A 21,278-nucleotide genomic window follows, 5' to 3' on the forward strand; every position below is an offset into this window, starting at 1 on the left:
GCTTTACTTTTGTCATGGCTCCATGGTAAGGAAGCGCCCATGATAGTCGTGTTTTCAAGTTCGCTACCAGAAACATGAGACATGGATTTCTGCACCCGCCTCTAGGGAAATACTATTTGGTTGATGCTGGATATCCATTACAAAGTGGATATCTAAAGCCTTATCCAGATACGAAGTACCACATTCCTGATTTTGAAAGATCTAGTGGTGTTGCACGAGGCAAAAAAGAGGTTTTTAACAAAAGACACTCTTCATTGCATGGCGTAATTGAAAGAGAATTCGGAGTGTGGAAGAAGAAGTGGGTCATATTACGGGATATGTCGTCTTACCCTTTTTCAAAGTAATTACAAATAGTTGTTGGCACAATGGCGCTACACAATTTCATCTGATGCCACCCTTACAGATTAGATACGGAGTTTGCAATTTTAGAAGATGATTCAGTGCAAATCCCACCTGAAGCAGTTGACTATCATGTGGGACGTTCAATACATGAAGAGTTTGATTCAGAAGATGCATGCACTCGAGAGGGTGAAGGTGCATCAGGGATGGCGACTTTACGAGAACAAACAGAAGATGATATCAGCCGATCATGATATCAGCAAAGGCATAAAATACATTTTGTCTTGTTTTGAAGGCATATTATTGGTAGAGCTTACCTCTCATGAGCTTTGATTTATGCAAGGGTTTTTAACAGATTTGGTTTGTTAGTTTGTGTGTTTATTAATATAACAAGATGGTTTATTAACAAGATGATTAAGGTGCAAAAGCTATTGTGTGTTTATTAATGACATTTAATATGGTTTCTTCTCCTTACCTAGAATATTACAAAGTTTCCCATGACTGTTTTTTTAAAGTATATGGTGAGCTTGATAGGGAAGACCAATCTATCTCTTTGTTTGCTAATGTCTTAGGATACACAGACCGATTCCATCTATTTATATTCCATCTATTTATATAAGATTTATATAAGATAATAAAGGCTGTTAGAGAAAGCGATATTAATCTCCATCGCTATGCTTGAGACTTAAATTCTGATTTCTCTATAGCTAAAATGGCATGTGAATGTGTAGCTACTTAGAGTAATAGTTGTGGACTTAAGATTATTCTCCAGACTTTGTGGTTGGACTTTATAGAACCGGGAGGTTTGCATTTTTATGGTTATCTTTAGTATATTGTTAGTAATGTTAAACATTTGGATAAGAAATTTTGACTACTTGGATGGGAAGAGAAGTAATCAAAGTTTTTATTATTTCAAAATGAAATACTGCAACAACTGCTAGTAGCATCATATATATTTCAATCTAATGTTAGCAAATCTTACATTTGTAACAACCAAATATTTACATACATATCACTCGAAGATTTACATACATGTCACTCAAAGATTTACATATATAAAAAATTGGTGATGAAGCTTCTTAATAGTATGGAATTGTCTGTAGCAAACAATGTCAGATGTAGTTTATATTGTGGGAACCATAATCACTTGTTTTAGTTGTTCCAAGCTTCGATGTGATCTTATGGGCACCAATACTGCTTACTTTAGATGCTCCATGATTTCAACTACATAGATAGATTTTCTCGAGTGTGATCTGTAGCAAACTCTATCAGAACATACAATTTACAAAATAAAATGCAGATGTCATAAGCCAGCAAAATTAATATAGAATTTAATACTCCAAGTCATATATGTTTTAGTTTTTAATGAAAAAGATAAAAACAAAATACATTGTAACTTCCAGAACAATCGCTGGACCACAAACAAAGAATCAATGACTACAAAAAACTAAACAGAGGGAACCATCAAAGGACTGAAGAGATCAAAAGAGCATAACTCGTTCTCAGTAGAATGACTACCATAGGCATGTATTACAAGAAAATAAATTAGGCAAACTGCAAACATAAATTAAAGCTCTGAGACAATTAATTATATAACACACAAGAATAGAGTTTCAAATAAATAAAACTTTCAGTTAGTGTAAAAAAATCAAGCAGCTTTAATAATCCAAAAATTTTGAGCACCAAAACATTCAAATATGATAGTACTGCTTTATAAATCCTCAATAAGTTGATCCACAACAAAGCAAAATTCATTTCAAACTTTAAATAGTACCCATCAGACTTCTAATTTACACTTCCAAGTGCAAGAGCCTCAGCATTTATTACAAGTACAGGTTATTGTCAAGATAAAATCACAATTGGATGTCTACAAGGAGCCAACAATGCTAATGAAGTAAACTTATTAACTTAATAACAAAACAACATTAACTTACCACACAAAATCAGGTAACAAAGGCATAATCTTCATAGGTTTCAATGAACAATTTGTTTGGTGTGCAGGAAGTAAGTTGGAAGCCTTAAAAGATTCTTTAATACCCTAAATCTGCTTTTCTCTAGGAATATACATAATATCTTAAAAAATACAAATGGTAGTGGACAATGTTTTGAAGTATCATGGCCTAGAAATAATACATAAACCTACCTACTATTCAGGTTTTCTAAAAATTGATTCCGACCTTCCCTGGACTGTCGCATTTCATTTGCTTGCTTCTCAGACATGGACTGACAATACCAAAAAAAACATAAGTTTGCAAACTAAGCCAGAGATTCGACCGAAGAAGTGAAAATTACAAGATTGTTGCAGGAGCATATGTCATACTATTTTGGCAGTGTCCAAGCTAAAAGAGGATATATATTATGTATTAACCAACCCAGCATTACTTTACAGGTGATCAAACCTTGCCCCCGTGCTTTTAATGTTTATTACTTTTATTCATATAACTGTGGAGCACCTTGGATGGCCAAAGAACTCTATTGCAACAATTGCTTCCACAATTTGGTATGTTGAGTTTTTTTTTTTTATTTCCTCTAATTTCCTCTAATTTTTTACAGATCAACGCTTTTTATAATAATTACAGGACAATGAGCTTGAGATATTCAGGGAAGTCAGGGCAAATGATGTGCCAATGTGGGCTACCTTCATTGCTTTTCACATCACGACAGACACATAGTTACGAGCGACAATTCTACAGGTGCCCGTGGTGGGGACAAGGACCGAACGACTGATAATTCAACGGCTGATAATTCTTCAGATGGGCCGATAGTAGAACTATTTCTACGTGCTCCCAATTGGACACAACTACTAGGAGTTCAATAATACCACAACGGGAGAACGCTGCATGTGGTCCGAGCTCTTTTGTTTCTACGATATCGCAGTCGGACAAGTTTGCTCAGGGTTCTGGGGTGTCAGCTCGCTGTTGGCATAGGTCGTGATATGCTGCTACATTATAAAATTAACATTATCATATTTTTACTTATCATTTTAACATTTTATTTTATTTTTATTATGGGCTCTTATTGTACTTTCTAGTAGTATGTGCAGGTGTGTTTTACTTTTGTATGTGTAACATATTCGTTTGATATGATCAAATATGTTTTAGTTATATAAATATAAATAAACTTTTTAGTATTTTCTACGTGCTTGAGAAAAGAACAGATTATGCTGCACAGATTATTCTGTTTAAATAGTGATCTTTAATTTTGTTGAGAAAAGAACAGATTATGCTGCACAGATTATTCATTTAATTAAAAATTTTTTTTCCAAATAAGCTGTCTACAAAACGCACTAACCAAACAGCTAGACTGCTTACTCAGAACAGGGTCAGAATGGTCAATTTTTTAGAATCAGTTGTTTTCCATAAGCGCCAACCAAATAGCCAGACAACTTATTCAGATCAGCTACTCATCAGCAGATTATCAGGAAAAGTTGCTTACCAGCAGAAGCTGGATAAGTTGCACTGCCCCAAACAGACCATAAGTCACTACTAAGCCCTTAAGATTTTGGTGAGTGTCTTAGTCATTGCAAATGAAACTGACTTATAAGTGATGGTGATGATTCATGTTTTTATTTTTTGTTCATCAAATAGGGGTATTAAATTAGTGAGTTATTAACACCCAAAATCATACCCCTAAATCTAGGATCATTTAATCCGCTAGACTCCCAAATTTATTTAATTTAAAGAAATTGCAAATTTATCCTTTTTAATTAGAACAAGTAAGGTTGGTTTCTACCAGTTAACCCCTTATGTTTCAAACATCCAAATATGTTAATTAAAATTAAAGATTTCCCATTTCCCTTTATGAAATTAGACCTAAATGTTAATTAAGGCTAAATTTCCAAAATTACACATTTGCCCCTAAGGCTCTATCACTTCATAATTCATCAAATTTAATCCAAATGACTTTGAAATTTTTATTGAGACATCAGAGGAGAAAGTGTGACTTTTCAAAATTTAATTTATCTATATAATTATTTTTAAAGCAAAAATAGGATTTTTCAAAGAAAATTCCTAACTTGACCAAGGTAAATTACAATCCTTTGAAATTTTTATTGGAGGTAGGCTTAGACAAGAGAAGTCTTTGGTCCAAATTTCATGCTTTTAGAAGCGAAGCTTTGATCAGAGGTGCTCGGCACTTTCCTTGGTGTCCAAGGAGGCCAGGGATTAAGCCTCTGGCTGTGGTGCAAAGCCTAGGTAGGATTTCAACCAAGCCCAATTTAAGGTGTTGGCCTAGAGCTATGCTAGAGGCTCTATCGAAGGGGGATTTGATGGGGCTTCTCCTTCTCTCACTGTGGTGAAGTAGTGTATGAGTTCAATTTGATTTTTGTGGAAAGTAGAAGTGTGGAGAGCTCTGTCCTGGTTTTAGGCTTTGATTTGAGCTCAAAATTGGGCTCCGATAAGGGCATTCAGGGCAATATGGTGGTTGGATTGCACTGAAGAGGTTTCAAAGAGGCTTTGGGATCAATTTGGGGAAGTCTCTCAGAGGAAATTTCAGCACTACCTCGATGGCCGTGGAGGGGAGCTTTTATAAAAAATGGCTTTAGGCTTGCTGCCATGGCCAATTGGGGGGTGAAATGTGCTGCCTTGGTGGAGGGCAGAGAGGCTCCAACATTTAATTTAAATGAGGTGGCCTCTAGGTTTGAATTGGGTTTAATCCCATGGGGTTGGCTCTCAGTTTGGCCATTTTCCAGCCACTAGGTCGGTCGGTCAGCCAGGGGAGGTGGCCAGGGAGGTCAGGGACCTAAGGAGAATATGTCACAGCAATTTAATGTGTTTAGGCTTTGTTTTGGCAAAAATATCCTAAGCTTAAGAAAATATAGAATGAAATACCTTAATTTAGGGGAACTTTGGTCCATGTCTTAGTTTAGGTGGTTTTAAAAGGTTTAGACTGGCCACTAGGGTCAAACTAATGGCTATGGAGTCATTAAATTGGTGACTTTGAGGTAGTTAGGCCATCTTTAGTGCATGGGTTCAATGTGGTCAAAGCTTTGGTTTGGGCTAGGCTAGCCATGTCAATTGGCCCAATTTATTGGTCAACATTGTGCAGATGATTTTTATGAAGATTTCTGGTGAAGAATTGAAATGATTTTGAGTTCAATTGGAGAGTCAATTTGGAGAATTTTTTAAATTTGGTAAATTTGGGCATGTCGGGTTAGACTTGGGTCTAGGTTGGATTAGCCTTGGGCTAAGTAAAAATTGGATAGTCCAAATGATTAAGGGAGATGTTTGAAGATTTTTCATGAGGAATAGAGTGGAAATTTTGGAGCTAATGCCATCAATTTGGTGAGATTTTGAGAAATGGCCAATTTGGGGCACATTTGGGGCTTTTTGGACTTCGGTTGAAATCAAATGAAATTGAGGTAACATGAAGGCCAATTTAAGGTAAAGTTTGATGTATGGGAATATTATGAAAATTTTTCAACACAAATTGTGGCAAGTTGAGTTGGTCATGGGTTCAATTTGGTGGAACCAAGTCATTGGGCCAAAATTGGGGTTTCGATCTAAATAAAAATCGGGTTCAAATCATGGACCAATTGGGCTTGGATTTGGTTTATATTGGTTATATGAAGAGTGATTTTGAGTTTAGAATTCAAATTAGGGTAAATTTAGACCAATTTGATAAACATTTGAGGTGATTTGGGGAAAATATGGGCCTTTAAAGGGCAATTTGGGGAAAATATGGGCCTTTAAAGGGCAATTTGGGAAATATGGGCCTTTAAAGGGCGCAATTTGGGGAAAATATGGGCCTTTAAAGGGCAATTTGGGGGTTTTGGTCAAAGATGGTCAAATTAGCCAAATTGGGTCATGTGGTAGTTAAAAAAAATGAAATTGGGAATATTTGGGAGGTTTTGGGATTTTTTGGGATTTTTGGAATTTTTGGAATTTTGGGCTAAGGAGGGGTATTTAGGTAATTTGGCAAATTATGGTGATTTTGGGTAGGTTGGATGTTTTTAAGGTGTTTGAAACGATTTTTTGAACCAATTTAGGTTTTTTGGGTAAATTTGGGAATGTTGGCCAAATTTGGGGTCTTAAGGGTATCTAGGTAATTTGGGGGAGTTTAGGGGCAAAAGGCTAGGTTGGGTATCTTGGTAAAGTTGGAGTGCCAACCACCGTCAATAAGTTATGGACCAATGGAAACCCCATTTTGGGTTCTCTATGTAGTGGTCTTAGCTAAACCCTAACCTAAGGCTAGTGGGTTTAGGTGACCACCTACATGAGTGTCCCAAAAGTATCAAGGGACCAAAGCCTAGAAATTTAAGTTAGGATTGTGAGTGATTGTGAGTGCAAGTATGTACCTTAAGCCCTAGACCAACACCCAATGTTAACCCTAAGGTCCAACAGTCCTAAGGGTGACTCATCTTGAGTTCCCCCATAATGAACCCACCTACTAAGTGCTAGAATTTATGATCAATATGTGGAACTTCAAGTCAAGTAGAGAAGAGGGTAGAATTTCTAATGGTGAGGGTTCCTTTTCTAGTTTTCTAAGAATAGTCAATAGGAAAGTCCTATGGCTAGACCTTAGGCTACTAAAGCGGAAAAACTAAACCTCAACCAAAAGTGAGGTCAATATAGTGCTAATAAATAGTCATATTATCCTCTAAAACCCATCAAATGAATTAAATACCAAGTCTAGATCACTACCAAGCCCTTTAAATCTAGTGGGAAAAAGACTAACAAAGATTTGGAACTTTAATTTAGGCGATGTGGATTGTAATTAAAAGAAGTCAGAACATCATTAATTGTGGACTTAATCATGAGTGAAACATTATCTTCCAAATTTAAGGCCATCACTTGGAAAATATTTGATCTTTGATTAACTTACAAATCTAATAATTTAGAATTTCATAATTTTATTATTATCATGGGAAGGTGGCAAGTTGGTTTCTACCTTTTACCCATTATGTTTCAATCATCCAAACATATTAATTAGGAATAAAGTTACCCATTTTCCCTTTGGATTAATCCTAAATTTTGATTAAGGAACCAAAATACAGAATGACAACTTTACCCTTGACACTCTTCACCTCATAACTCATGAAGCATAATACAAGTGTCTTTAGAGATTTTAGCATACCGTATTCATAAAGTAATTAAAACATCAGAGGAGGAAAATGTGGTTTTGAAACTTTAATTAAATAATTATTTTAAATTATAAAATAGGATTTTTCTTTTTTTTTTTAAGTGATCAAAGTAAAGATGTTAGTTAATGAGAAGAGTATTAAAGGTTCCCTTAGGTCAGAGAAAACAATTAGGAAAGTACTATGATTTTATAAATAAAGTTTTAATTTAATTTTATAATTATTTATTGGTTTTTTATGATTTAATTAAATTAAAAATATGTTTAAATTAACAAAAATTATTTTTACATTTTTATTAAACCTCTCTAAGTCTAGAGAACTCAAAGAAACAAATTTATTTTTATGATTTCTAATTTGTTTATAATAATTATTTTAATGAAAAAATAAGGGAAATACATTTTTAAGCCTTTAGAATTTTCTTTTAACTTAGAAAAATTAAGAAAAATATTTTAATGAGCTCCAAGTGATTGGAAAACAATTAAGAACTTTTTAAAATATTTTTGTATTTTTGAAATTTTTAATTATTTTTAATTCAAAATAGAGCTAAAAAATAAAGTATTTTATCAAAAATAATTTTTATTTTTCCTAAGTGGTCCTAATCATAAGGAAGTTAGAAAACCACTTTTCATAATTTTACTAAGTGTATATAAATTAATATAATTATTTTTGTTCAGAAATACAATGCTTCTTGAAAAATCAACTATAGTTCATATACTTAATGAAATAAATTTTAAATTTTTACAGTGGATTAACATGATTTTTACACACAATGTGGAATTGATTTTGTAAATTTTTTACTAAGATTTAATTTAAATAATTTAATACAATATATATACAGTTAATTAATTATAGAAATTAGCAAAATTATTCAAACCATCATGATATTTCTCCTAGACTTCTCTGACCACATGAAACCTGTAAAATTTATCCCATAATTCTCTAAGTGATATTTTAATTTATATAATAATTTAAGCCAAAATAACCACCTTAGCTTGAAAATTAGGGTTAGAAGCACAAAGATGTCCTTCAACCTTAGAAAAATCAGAGAACATAGCCTCTGTCATCAGAACAAACCCTCAAAATTTCAAGCTATCATGAGCAATGCTTAGCCATGATGAATTGAAATACCACTGAGAGTATTTAATTAATTAAAAATCAAAGAATAAGGAAAAAAAATTTTATTTTAGTCCACATTATTTTCCCTCAGTTCACTAAGTAAGAAGGTATTTTTATTTTATTTTTGTGATTTTTCTACACCAAGATATGAATTTTTTAAGTTGTGGTATTTAAATAAATCCATAAAATTCATAATTTTCTACTTAAACATGCGACACTACCTTAGCCTCAACAACTATGTAGTCTCCACGCAACGATCCTCTATTTAACACCGCCAACCATGTAGTTGCCATGTTAGCCCGCCTTTTCGATCCATCTGCTCGTCTGGCTCCATCACAACCGTCCATTGGATAAACGTGCCATCAAATGTCATCCGTTCATCGTCCCCAAATGACCTAACCCGCAAGCCGTTCACACAAAAACATTAAGATCTTAAGCTAGACTCAAGCAAATCACTTCGGGTTAGTTACTACACCTTCATCTACTCCAACGAAACATATCTATATGACTTATACGGTATGAAATTCAGTAAACACATATGGAGAATCAAATGAAGCTCAATTTAGGGTTGAGGCTCAATCCCTTTGTCTGAGAGGGGAGGCCTCAATTAGATGGTTGTAGTAGCTTTGATTGGGTCTAACGGGCCACAAGATGAAGCCCCGGACTGTGGTGAATTGTCTGGGTATGATTTTGATCAAGGCCATTTTCAGGGGTTGATCAAATTCTAGGCTAGGGGCTTTCTATGATGGGGCTTCTGTCGGGAATCAACTCCTCTCAGTCAGGTGATGGTGTGGGTACATTTAATTGAACTTTGGTGGACTGTGGAGGTGTGGGGAAATATGTCCTAGTTTTGGCTAAAATTTTGAACTCAAAATTTAGCTCTCACAGTGGGAACTAGAGGGGGAAGATAATAGGATTGAGCGGAGGAGTTCTTGGAGAGTTTCTGGAAGCAATTGTACAGAGTTTTCTTAAGAAAATTTGCTAGACATCTCCCATGGCCATGGAGGGGATGTTTTAATAAGAAAAGGATATGGTGGCTCTCAGGCCAAGCTGAGGTGGCCAGGGTGCTACCTATGTGGAGGGGAGAATGGCCCTAACAACCATTCAAGCTTAGCCAGCTCAGGTGAGTTCAAATTTGGGTTTTGGCCAACTTGGGCTCCTTTAGACTGACTGTTTCCTACTGCACGGTGGCTGAGGTGGTGGCTTGCCAGGGTTCGGTCACGTTTTGGCTCAAAGGGGTTAGGGAGTGGCTAATTATGATTAACTCCCAAGCGTAAGCAATGATGCAAAGATATTTTAAGTTTAGAAAAAAACATAGGTAAAATCTTTTAAATCAGGTGACCATTGGTCCATATCTCATCTATGGTGGACTAGGTGAGTTTAGCCTGGTCACTAAGGTCCACAATTGGCAGTAGAAGCTTTGACTCGATCAATTTAGCGTGGCTTGGTCAAATTTGGTGCATGGGTTCAATTTGGGTCAAATTGGTTTGAAGTGGAGTTTGGGTTAGTTTAGTCATGACATTGGACTCAATTGATTCAGCAATTTTGTGTAGATGATTGTCATAAAGAGATTAGAAAAGATTTAGAGTGATTTTGAATTGATTTGGAGGTTAAATTTGAAGGAATTCAGGCATTTCATCAATTTGGCAATTTTGGGTTAAACTTGGGTTTAGGTTAGGATAGAGTTAGGATAAGTCCAAATTGGGTGATCAAAATGGTTTATGGGGATGTTATGAAGAGTTTTTAACATTAATTGGGTGTCAATTTTAATGTTATGAAGAGTTTCTAACATTAATTGGGTGTCAATTTTGTGATTTGGGCATTCAATTTGGGGACAATTGGAGACATTGCTAAATTGGGGCTAAATTGGGGGTTTTAAACTTCGGTGAAATTGAGCTCTAAGCATGGGTCAATTGGGTTGGATTTGGTTTAAATTAAGTTTTTTCATAATTAATTTAAGTTTAGAATTGAAATTATGAGAAATTGGAACCAAATTAGTGGACATGTGGGGTGAATTGGGGTAATTGAGCCTTTAAGGTCTATTTGGAACTTTTGGTCAAAAGGGATGAAATTGGTAAAATTGGGTTCAATTGATGGGTCAAAGTTGGTTTTTGGGACATTTGAAATGATTTTGAACATTTTGGGAAAGTTTGGGCCACCAAGGGTATTTTGGTAATTTTGGCAATTTTGGGGGTATTTTGATAAATTGGGTAAATTTAGGGGTTTTGGACAATTTGGATGGTTACAAATGGTTTGAGATAATTTTTGAACAACTTTGGGTATTTTGGGTGAGATTGGGAATTTTGGTCAAACTTGGGTTTTGGGAGTGTTTTGGTAAATTAGGTAAATTTAGGAGGCAAAAAGCTAAGTTAGGTATTTTGGTGAAATTGAGGATCCAACCACCCTCTTTGGGATATGGACCAATAGAATCTCCATTTGAGTTCTCTATGTACTGGTCTCATCTAAACCTAAGCGTAGGGCTAGTGGGTCTAGGGGACCATCTACATGAGTCTCCCAAACGATCATTGGATAAAAGTTAACAAGTTTGAGTTTAGGGTTGCGAGTGGAGGAGTAATGTGCAAGTGAGTGACTCTGTATGCACTAGCTCAAGACCAACACCTAGAGACCACCCTAAGGCCAAGAAAACCTGTGGGAACTCTCCTTGAGCTCCCCCACATTGTCCTCTCCTACTAAGTGCTAGAGGTTAGGACCAATATGTGAAACTTCAAGTTGAGCATAGAAGAGTTTAGAATTTCAAATAGTGAGGGTTCCTTTTCTAGTCATCTAGGAATAGTCAACAAGAAAGTTCTATGGCTTCTATGGCTACTACTAAAGAGGAAACTAGACCTTAACCAAAAGTGAGGTCAACAAATGGACCTCCAATAGGTGTGGTGTGCTGGGAAAGCACACCAATACCAATAGGTGTGGTGTGCTGGGAAAGCACACAGCGCGTATTGGCGTTGACCTTCAAGATCAACAATACCAACGCAAAATCTTAAGTTAGTAGACCTAGAATGAAGAGTGGAATTGAGTGATAGTTGTTTCAGTTATGGAATAACAGAGATTCTTACGAGGGAAAATAAAGGAGATTTTGGGGACAATCACCGAGTAAACTGACAGTCCTAGCAAAGGCTCAATTCAAATTAAATATCTCAGAAATTTACTTTGGTTTGATTTAAAAATTTAAGGAGATTAAACTATACATAAGGAAACCAGATTGAGTTAAAAACACAAGCATAGGGAAGGGAATAGTGCGTCAAAGACCTACTTCGAATGCAAAGATGGGAATAAGGCGTCAATGGCTACCCAAAATGTAACGATGGGAATAAGACGTCAAAGCCTACCCTGAATGTAAGGATGTTAATAAGACGTCAAAGCCTACCCCAAATGTAAGGATGGGAATAGGATGTTAAAGTTTACCCCGAATATAAGGATGGGAATAGGACGCAAAGCTTACCCCAAATTGAAGGATGGGAATAGGATGTCAGAGCCTACCCTGAATGTGAAGGATGTGTGAGAATAGGTTGCCATACTCCATTTAAGGTTGTCTTAAAACCTATCTCGAAGGAAAGATTGGTAATCAGAGTGTCGACAATGTTCTCAAGAACAAAGTGAACATAGTTTAAAAGGTTTTGTGGTGTTGAGCCCACAAACATGTGAAATGCAAAGATTCAATGTGGTGCATAAAGATTGAAGAGATTTACGAAGAGTGAGTAACCTCTGACTGGAGAGAAACAAGCTCATAAATTTTTTTTATTTTTCTTGTTGTCTTTATCACATTTAATTATCAAATTAAAATTTTAAAATTTAATTTTCATTGGTTGATTTTCAAAAACAAGTTTAAATTTTAATATCAAATCTTCATTCTATTGTTCTTCGTTCATTATAATTCAGAACTAACATATGGTTTCACGACTCTTTATCAATCGCACAAAAAGGGAAATTTGACAAACATGTTGAAATCTGAAAGAAATTTCATTAATCTGCTTCAACAGGTGCTACAGACTGAATACATGCTGAAAGCATCAAAAGAGACAACATGCTGAATACATCTGAAAACATCATATGCTGAGTACATATCATATATGCTGCTCTAACAAAGTACAAAGGTGACAAAAACTATCTATTTGTCCTCTGTAGGATGAGCTCCTGATCAAGCTGACGTACTAAGCCACGCTCTAGGACAGTAATTCCATTTACGTGTACTTAGAAGTGCAACCATCTCATAGCTCATACGGATGCAGCTCCTAACTCTAGATCTAGTTGGAAACCACATGGTATCTTACTATTGTCCATTTTTTTGAATGTTACAGACACTCTACAGTGCCGTACCACTAGAATGCAGTACTTGGTGAGGTATTCTCCACTCCCTTTAAGAATCAGTACTGAACCCATCGGTAGTGGAATCTCAACTGATCCCTTAAACTCCCCAGGGCCGATAACGTCGATTTATTTTTCGAATAGTATATTGATTTTGCTCATGAAGGATACCATGCAGAAGGGCCTCACAAAGTCATGATGGTCTATGTGCGGAAGAATACAATCTCCTTCATTGTAGATGTGGATTATACAACTTTTTGGAATGTAATCAGTTTGTAGTATACTCCATCTGACCATCCTCCTAATTATCATCTTTATTTCAAAAGGCATAGGATCCACCTCATCATTTCTTAAGATAATTGGGGGGTTTCCTTGCCTATCGTTGGTGAAATTATAGTAAAAATTACATTCGAAGGTTATTCTACCTTTTCTGTGCATCCATTTTTGTGTTTCTGAATAATTTCTCTCCCTTAGCAGACCAGCTTGACCACTGTGCCTCAGGTCAAAAGCGTAGTCTAGAATTCTTATTTCATCATTTTCACAGAAGAGTTCTGTATGCAGCTCTAGGCCTTCCAGAATGCTGAGAAAAATTTTTAGTATTTAATCATAGAATTCAAATTCTCGTTTTTTAACTCTGTTCTTCCAATCTAATTCTGCCGTGGGGATCCTTTGAGATCGTCGAGGTGGCTCCCTCATCTCCACATTTGTAGAATACCATGTTTGACTTGACTTTATATGTAATGGAATATACAACTCAGTATTCGGGTAAGCTGTCTCCTTATGTCTTGTGTCGGCGGCTATAAACTCCTCAGAAGAACTGTATTGGAGAACATTGCATGTTTGTCATTCCACAAATGCTCCTTTTGTGGACCCTTGTATGGGAACCTCGACGTTGTACATTGGGTAACCCTTGTAAAGTTCATACGGTATTGCTGGTAGTATCTGCTCTGCAGGAAACTTGGACTCATCATCTGTAGCAGGCAGACTAGTAGAGGTCTCTCTCATACAAGGATCATAATTTTTTTCCTTGAAGGAATGGGGAGAGTGTATTTTCTGCCTCCTTCATGCATCTCTTCTCCTCTTGTAGAAAGCTCTGTGCTTGCGATGAACTCATTTCGGCGTTGAGTTCATCTTAGTGTAAAGTTCATTTTTGTCTTCATCAGTACCGATTAGATTCCCTATTAATGTGATTATCATGGACAGTAAATTGCTATTCCCCTCCCTTGAACTCTATTATGCTATCATTTTCTTCCTCTTCAAAGAGGATCCTTCTTTAGTAATGATCCTCAATAGCGATGGTAACCCTTCCTTCTCTTGGCAGCTGACTATGTCCATCAAAGGACCCTCATAATTTAAATTAACCTGACAGAAGTCTAAGTCAAAATCTACGATGCCACCCTGAGCAACCCTTTCTCCACTCAGTGCGAGATTTAAGTTTTTTCTAAAGACAAAAATTAGCTTTAGTCCCAACATTTTTCTGTAGAAGACAAAAAAACATCAGTGCGCTGAAATTCAACACAAACAAGAACAACAAACGAAGCACTTATTAAACACAAGTTTTAATTTATATAGGTGCAAATTTTATTTTCTTAATTTAATTTAATGAAATTTCATAATCAAAAACAAAAGAAGGGAAATAAAGTGAGCAAATTCCAGATTTTTCATTTTATTGAGGTTATTTTATTACAAAATTTTGGACCGAGTCACAGACATTTAGTCAAATAAATAACCCCAAAAGAATCAAAATTTCAGAAAGTTGGTTCCAAGCAGTGTCACGTCGGGTAATATGTCTTCAAGTAGCGACCATTGACCGGCAAAATGGGCCTTTCTCCCCAGAAATCCACCTGCTTGTAAGCTTCTCCCAAGTAGACCTTCTCTATGACAAATGGTCCCTCTTAAGTTGGTTCAAAGTTTTCACCTATCTTGCGGTGTGCAAGAATAGTTCTTTTAAGAACAAGAACAAGGTCACCAACTTTGATTGAATGCCCTCAGGCAGACCAATTTGTCATGAGCCTGCACCATTCTTGCTTAGTAAAGTTCCAAATGCTGTTGTGCTTCTACTCATTTTCCCTCGAGACTTTCCAATTCCTCAAGTCATAGTTTTTCACTTTCTTTAGTTGTGATTTGGTTAGCGATGATGGTTCTGAGAGATGGTGTCTTTACTTCTAACGGAAGGCCTAGGTCAGTTCATTTTCCCTAGGATATTAAATTGTAGAGTACCTCTCGTCTATACCATGTCTTTTGACAAAGTTATTGATCTTTGTGCTCTTGAAGTTTTTCCATTGTTGGAAATCACTCTGCGCGTTACATTGAAATGGTAGATGATCTAGCTTTTGAAAATTTGCAGAACACATTGTGCAGTAACCTATCTTAACGGCACCTCCTATGCCTACTTGGAGAGGTAGTCCATAGTGGCAAGAATAAATCTATGTCCCTTAGAGAATGTAGGGTCTATTATACTTATTATGTCTGTGCCCCAACACTTGAATGGCCACGAGGCAACGGTTGGGTGTAGCACATTAGGAGGTTGGTGTAAGATCGCGTAATGCGCTTGGCAAAGGTGACACCTTCTAGCTGCATCCATGCAATTGAATATCATTGTTATTCTATAATATCTGAGTCTCTTGATCTACATTTTCATTTTTGGCTTTAACTGGTGAGCACCACACAATCCGACAAGTATTTCTTTGACAATCTTCTGTGCTTCTGTTCTATTCAAACATCACAACCACATCTGATTGACTTATCTTATGTATAGGACATCACCCATTAGAGCATATGATATAGCCCTTTTTGTGGTGTGATATGACTCAGACTTGTCCTCTTGTAGCTTTCCTATTTGTAAATATTCTATCAATGGATTGCATCTGTCTTTGTTAATGTCAGCAACTGTAGCTATCATTCCCTCTTCTTTTTTGATTTTAACAAAATTCTTGAGGTCAATCGGAGATAAAACTCTTCATCCTTGTACTGTAATGTTGAGGGAGTCCTTCAATGGACATGTTAGTTCCTTGGCAAGTTTTGCTAGAGCATCGACATGGGTGTTGTCTCTTCAAGGAATCCGATATAGAGTTACATTGGGGATTTGCTCTAACAGCTTCATTGCGTATTGATGATATTCATCTAGACTTGGTTTCAAAATCTTGTATTGTCCAGCAACTTGTTGGATGATGAGTTGTGAGTTGTCATGGATGGCAATATATATTATATCCATTGAGATTGCCAACTCCAACTTGGTGATCAATTCTTCATATTCTGCTTCGTTATTTGAACATGGCTCTATCAGGTGATAGGGGAATCTCAGCATACCCTTATCTGGCATGATGAAAATTAGACTAATTCCGTCTTTTTCTGATATAGCCATTGTTGATCCTTTGTCTTTTCTGGCTGAAGAAGCTCCATCATAATACATTTCCCAATGTCTGTCACTGGATGGTTATATTTGCAGTATCTATTCATCTGGTAATTCATCATTGAGAGGGGACCCAATTGGAAGTGGGTGCACTACGAGAAAATATGCTAAAATCTGTCACTTGTTAGCATGGAAGGGAACAAAAGTTTTATCAAATTGCAATAAAATCATTGATCACTTTGCTAAATGTTCAAAAAGAATTGGTTGGGTCATCAAATATTGCACTTGATTAACTTTTGTAACAAGGATATTTTTATGAGAAAGCATGTAATGTCTAAGCTTTTGGGCGGTGAAAATTAAAGCTAGACAATGCATCTCAATAAGCGGATACTTTACTTCCGTCGGTATTAAACGGAAACTCAAGTAGTATAGCACATTTTCTTTACCCTCATCTTTGAACTGAGCCAACAGGGCTCCAAGAGAGTTGTCTAAGGCCGCGATATAAAGTATCAAAGGTTTTTCTGGGATAGGGGCTGCCAAAATAGGACGCTTCATTAAGTATTGCTTAATATCCTAAAAGCCCCTTTGGCATTTCTCTTCCAAAATGAAGTTGAAATTATTTTTAATTAATGTCGAGAAGGGCTGACACCTACCTAAGAGATTAGAAATAAAGTGTCTCAGATGTGCCAATTTTCTTTTGAAAAGAGCATAGTTGTTTCAAGGTTTTGGAAGGAGGCATTTCTAAGATAAATTTAATCTTATCCAGGTCAATCTCAATTCCCCGATGATGGACAACAAATCCTAGAAATTTCTCAGAGGTGACGCCAAAACGCATCATAAGGGATTCATCTTGAGATTATGTTGTCATAATCGTTCAAACACGATCCTCAAAACATACAAATGGTCTTATTAATGTTTGCTTTTGATGATCAAATCATCCATGTAGCACTCCACTTGGTTGTGAATGAGGTCGTCAAAGATTGTCGTCATAGATCATTGATACATTGCTCTGACATTCTTTAACCTGAGTGACATCATTGAATAGCCAAAAAGTCCTACTGGTGTTCTAAAAGCTGTAAGTACTGCATCCTCTAGAGCCATCTTGATTTGGTTATAACCTAATGACCCATCCATGAAAGATAAGACCTCATTTGTCGATGCGATGTCCACGATTAGTTCTGATATTGGTAACAAAAGTTCATCTTTTGGACACGCTTTGTTTAAATCCCTGAAGTCGACACATACACGGATTTGTCCATTTTTCTTCTTAACTGATACAATATTGGCCAACCATGTGCTCTTCTATTTCAAAGTTGGCCTCTATTAATTTCATCACCTCGACAATGAATTGTTGCTCAATCTAGAGGCGCATTATTCTAGGGGCTTGTTTCACTGGGGTCAAATCTTTGTCCACCCCGAGTTGATGCACTGCGACCTCTGGAGATAGCTCTGACATTTCATCATAACTCCAGGCGAAACAATCTTTAAACTATGACAATAACTCTATCAATTCTATGGATTCTTCCTAATTGAGTAGAGAACTTATGAAGGTGGGTCGAGGTTGCTCCTCAGTCCCGAGGTTGACCTCTTTCAGTTCATCAATAGTAGACTTAATCTCTTCTTCAAATTCTCGTGGAGCATCACCTATTAAATGATCTTGAGAGTCATCCTATACATCAAGTCAATCCTCTTCCAATCCATTAGTAATAACCAAAAAAAATTTAGAGTCATCAACTGGTCCTACAGTACCAAATCTGAGGCCTTCTTTTGAGTTAGGAGATCGACTTTTAACATTCCACAATTTCTCGAAATGTTGTAGTTTATCTTTTGGCATTTGATTTAATTTTTGTACACAAGGAGAAAATTAACCAAAAGGTAATTCCATTAATTCATTAGAATCCTCTTCCAAATTTACATGATTTTGAGAACTAGTAGAAGGGGAAGCATGGTACAACTTAATTGGCTCTGAAACAATGCTACAAACTTCCTTGACTTCTAAACTCTCAACCTTTTGAGGATAGATTGGAGTAAGGGTCATGGATTTCACATAGTGGTTGATCCGATCATACATCGACTCATTTTCATCTTTATGCACATCTTCCAAGGAAATTTGATACTAAGGTTTCTTCTGTTTTATGATCATCATTTCTTCCTCAGAGCTTTCTTCATCAAAACTTTCTTCCCTATCGATGTTGATGGTCGACCTAGTCTGTTCAACAATCATGTTGGTTCTTCCTCGTCCATGTGTCTGGCCTCGATCTTGGGTGTATGGGCTAAATGAACCTCTACCATCTTATTGTGAAGAAATGGTAATTGATCATTGAAGTGGAGTTGAATGTCCTCTTCTTTGCAATTCTTCAGAATCTTCCACTTTGTTTGTCACAATTTCATGGGAAAAAACATTCTTCTATGGAGGTGCATAGTAGGCGGCGTCTTCACTGATACCTACTTCATGAACTAAAAATGGTTGTAAATCTCCCTTGATACAATGTTCTTGTCCTTCATTGAAATACTTAATAAACTGATGTAAAGATAAATACTTGATACACTGATGTAAAGATGACTGAAGCATTTTATGCTTGTGAATCCATGACCATCCAAGTAAAGCATGGAAAGAGGTCTCTGCATTGATGATATGGAATTTTGTGGTTGTTCATAGTTCTCCAACTTTTATTAGTAGCGTAATAGATCCAAGGGCTCTTTCTCCCTTATGGATAAATCCTCTTTACATCATCTTATCAGTTGTATGCTCTTGAGCTTCAATATCCAAATATGTCATTGTTCATAGACTCATTAGGTTAAGTGATGCTCCCAGGTCTACCAAAACCATGGAATATACAAATCTGCCGATATTAACAGAGATGTAGAGCGATTGGTTCTGGTCAGTAGTACCGAGCAATAAGTCTTCATCTGTAAAGGTTATCTCAGGCTATTCCTTTAACAAACAAACTTCATCTGAGGATGTGTTAGTACACTGAGCTAATGAAATCTCTGGGTTCAGCAAGGTTATAACCAGAGACTCTCTCATCTTCTTTCACAGGAACAGAGTGTCGTAATTTCTTAGTTTGGCCAATAGTCTCCTAAGATAAGCTAGCACATTATAATCCACTTTATATAATCCTACAATCTTTACATAACTATGTGGTTCTTCCACTGATGAAGGTAGAGGTAGCACTTCATGAGTTACTATTTATTTTCCTTTATCTACTGGACTTGACCTCGAGGTTAACACTTTTCCAATCATTAGCTTTATTTCTGTGATTTCTTATTCCTGAGATACTGTTGGAAAAACTTTTTGTGTCACTTCTTCATCATCAGAGAGATCCAAATTGATAGCAAGTGGTGCACCGTGACACTCAAGGACTAGCTTCTCACTCATGGCTTTATCGTAATCGGTATCATCAATATCTTAATTCTCATAAACCAATTCATCGGACTTAAGTATGATTTGAGCGTCGATTTGGGAATCAAGATCAGATTTATATTGAGCAAAGTCAATTATATTATAACTAGAAACAATTAAAACGTAGCTGAAATCATAGTCATTATATTCATAATATCCCGGTGGGGAAAAAAATTCATACATGGTCAAGGGTTCGAGGATTTTGTTCCTCGAGTCCGAGACAACAAATCTAACGAAGGCATCCCCTATCCCATCCCCCATGCTATCGGTCTTCATGACATCGTTCTTCTCTTTCTCTTTTGGTTGTGATGGTTTCTCTGGCCAAATCTCCATCTTTGGCTGAATAGGCTGTAAACTCTGAATGTCGGCTTGAGCTGAAGTGGTATGAATCTAAACCACTATCTACTTTGATGATTTGCTCCAAACTGTACTCCAACCATCCCTTTCTGAATATGGATCTATCTAAGTGATTGGCTCTGCCGAAATCATATTCACTTACCTTTTTCATTTTTGTTTAAATGTTCCTTTAGGATCGTTATGTTTTCTTCTTTAAAATTCCTCTCGAGCTAATTCTTGAAGACGAAACATTCCTCTATAGTATGTCCAAGCAATCTGTGGTATGAGCAATAATTGGGCTGATCTTTCTTGTCGACTTCCTAAGATTTCCTTGGATCTGACAATCAGAATTCAGGATTTTTCATTAGACTTCTAAACATTTTGGTTACAACTTCAACTTTGAAGGGATTTAATGCTTTTCTTCAGTCCAAAAGGATCATACCCCTCTTATTTTATGTTCGATATGATCCTTCTTGGTGCAATTGTTGGCTAGGCTGACCATACAGCTTTGTCCGTTTCTACTGGATATGCAGTGATGACGGCTGTCTGATGATAATACTCCCCTTGAATCCTCATTGGATGCTTTCCTTTATCCACTTTCGCCACTATTCCAGATTTATTTTTGAATATTCTGGTTGTCCTAGACTTCTCAGCCTTTTCATAAAAATCCATATGCTTGACTTCTTCTTACAGATTGCTAGCTTTGCTGAGTAGCTTCACGAAGGATTTGATGGTGAGTCCCTTAAGCTTGAAAGGCATTGGCCCATGGATGCTTTTGAGTAGAATCTCATTTGCATGATGTCCCTGTAGCTGTGGCTCACATTTCATGCTAAGGTTTCTCCACCTCAAGATATAATCCACGATAGTCTCGTTAAGCTTTTGTCTTTCTATTATGTGATCTCCAATAGAAACATGATGTTGTGCTCCAGCAAATCTCCTTACAAAAAATTGTTCTAAGTTGGAGAACATCTTTAATGATCCATTGATCAACTCGACATACTAATCAAATCCTATCCCTGATAAGCTGCTGATAAACTGATGGAAAATTAAGGCTTCATTACTTCCAGTATTGCCACAACTGGCACAAAAATGCACTATATGGTGTTTGGGATTTCCGGTCCTATCAAATATCATAAAGTTCAATGACAGAAAACCTTTAGGGTAGGGTACGACATTGAACTCCTCCAAGTAGGGTCTACCTTTTAAAATTTATGCTCCACCCTTAGTTTGGGCCAAGGCCTCTTACACTTGTTATACCATTTGTTTAAATTTCTTTTCTGGTATGATGCTTTGGAAAAATTCCTTCTTTTGTTGATCATCTCTGTTAGTCAAGG

The sequence above is a fragment of the Phalaenopsis equestris genome, unplaced genomic scaffold (assembly GCF_001263595.1).
Source record: "Phalaenopsis equestris unplaced genomic scaffold, ASM126359v1 Scaffold234953, whole genome shotgun sequence".
Taxonomy (NCBI): Eukaryota; Viridiplantae; Streptophyta; class Magnoliopsida; order Asparagales; family Orchidaceae; genus Phalaenopsis; species Phalaenopsis equestris.